Genomic DNA, 2,500 nt, shown 5'->3' on the forward strand with positions numbered 1-2,500 from the left:
CTTCCTATAATTCTTTACTTTACTAAAAAAAAAAGTCGAATCAATAATGAAATAATAATAATAATAAAAAATAATAATAATAATAAACACGAGAATGATAACTACATCTAGATACATACATAAATACAGACATTTACAAATAAACAGACTGACGGTTAAATAAATAAATAAAAAAGACAAATGAATAAATAATACCAGTTAATTATCACCACTACCACCACCACCACCACCACCACCTTGCCCGTGACCTCCCTGCGTGACCTGTGACCTCTGACCTTCCCAGAGTCTTCAGGCGGGAGGGAAAATTGTAAAAGGAAAGACAGAAAGGAAAAAAAAATGTTGGAACTCAGCGTTGGGGGAAAAAGAGAAAAAAAAGGCAAAAAGATAAAAGAAAGAGGGAAAGAGAGGAAAAAAATGGAAGTGAGAGAATAAAAGGTGAATAAAAGATAGATAAAAATAAATGGAAGGGAAAAAATTTGTTGAATATCGTCAAAGAAATGATAAATTAATAAGTGACAGGATAAAATAGAATAAAATATACAGAAATTAATAGAAGGAAAAAGCTTGGAAATTGTGGAGGAAAATTATTGATAAGACACATAAAGAAATCAAACAAATCAAAGAAACAAACGTGGAAGAAAAGAATTTGAAAAAGGAAAGAGAAGAAAATACGAAAAAAGCAAGAGAAAAAATAAATAAAATAAATGAGGATAAAGAAACGCGAAAGAAAAGAATGGTAAGAAAAAAGAAAGGGAAGAAAATGTGAAAAATCTGAAAAGAAAAATGTGAAAGAAAAGAATGAAAAAAAAGAAAAACGAAGAAAAGGATACCAAAAATATTTCTCAAAAAAAAGGAAAAAGAAAAAAATGTAAGATCAATGCGAAAATATATGAAAAAATAGATGAAAATATGAAAAAAGACGAAATAATACCAAAAAGGAAAACAAAAAAGTGGAGGAAAATGAAGAAAAGGAAAAAGGAAAAAAACAAAAAACAAAAGACTACAATAAAGAAAAAAAGACCAAAAAAAGAAAAGAAATAGAGAAAAAAAGGAACAAGAATATAACCATGCCAGAGAGAGAGAGAGAGAGAGAGAGAGAGAGAGAGAGAGAGAGAGAGAGAGAGAGAGAGAGAGAGAGAGAGAGAGAGAGAGAGAGAATGTAAAATCCGTGTAGAGACGATTTTTCTCAGTTTCATTTTCTCTTTTTCTTTGTTCTTTTTTCAGCGCTTTTAATTCCTCTCTCTCTCTCTCTCTCTCTCTCTCTCTCTCTCTCTCTCTCTCTCTCTCTCTCTCTAGAAATGCGTTGAAAATGAAAACGCGAAGGGGTAAATTATTATTCTCTCTCTCTCTCTCTCTCTCTCTCTCTCTCTCTCTCTCTCTCTCTCTCTCTCACCATAAGGAAGGAGGGGGAGAGAAAGAGAAAGAGGGAGAGAGGGAGGGAAGTTTATTGATTCTCTCACACCTGCTTTCATTATGAATGAGAGAGAGAGAGAGAGAGAGAGAGAGAGAGAGAGAGAGAGAGAGAGAGAGAGAGAGAGAGAGAGAACCTAATAGTAATAATAATAATAATAATAATAATAATAATAATAATAATAATAATAATAATAATAACAATAACAACAACAACAACAACAACAACAACAACAACAACAACAATAACAATAATAATAATAAACAAAACGATAATAAACACGAAAAAAAATCTAAACTAATAAAAACAAAATAAAAAAAAGCGCCTAACGATCTTAACGAAACCAAAACAAGAAAAAAAAAAAAAAAATAAATAAATAAAAGACAAAAAATATCATACACTCTGATCACACAGTATCGTACATCAGGCTGGGAACAAGATGGCGGGCGGGAGAGAGGGAGAGGGAGGGAGACACACATAATAACAAAAGACACTAGTGCTCAATATGGCCTCCTCCTCCTCCTCCTCCTCTTCCTCCTCCTCCTCCATTAATTCTCTACTTTTTTTCTCATTTACTTCTCTTCCTCCATTTCTTCTCTTCTTTCCTCCCGATCATCTCTTTTCTCTTCCTCTTTCTCTCCCTCCATTAATTCTCTATTTTTCTCACTTATCCCTCTTCCTTCTTCATTCTTCCTGTATTCTTCCTTTACTTTCCTTCCAATCGCCTCTTTTCTCCTCCTCCTCCTCCTCCTCCTCCTCTTCCTTTTCCATCCTCTCATTCATCTATTCTCTACTTTCCCCTCCTCTCCTCCTCTTCCTTCTCCTCAGTTCTTCTTCCACTCTCTATCCTCCTCCTCCTCCTCCATCCATCTACATTTCCCTCCACCTCTTTTCTTCCATTCCTCCTCCTACCCGCCTCCCCCCATCCCCCTCCTCCACCTCCTCCCCCCTCACAAGAACAATTATTTACCCACCACAAAATTCAGATACGCCTCAGGTAGCAGTTAATTAGTGTGCATGAATTATATCCATCAAACATCAAAGGTACAGGTGAGGAGGAGGAGGAGGAGGAGGAGGAGGAGGAGGAGG

General features: G+C 35.3%; 1 protein-coding gene across 14 annotated transcripts in view; it reads right to left on the minus strand.

Moving 5' to 3' along the window:
* Positions 1–2,500, minus strand: part of LOC135094464 (LIM domain-binding protein 2-like) — a 115,152-nt gene that overhangs the window by 26,232 nt on the left and 86,420 nt on the right. The window lies entirely within an intron of this gene.

The sequence above is a fragment of the Scylla paramamosain genome, chromosome 45, assembly GCF_035594125.1.
Source record: "Scylla paramamosain isolate STU-SP2022 chromosome 45, ASM3559412v1, whole genome shotgun sequence".
NCBI lineage: Eukaryota > Metazoa > Arthropoda > Malacostraca > Decapoda > Portunidae > Scylla > Scylla paramamosain.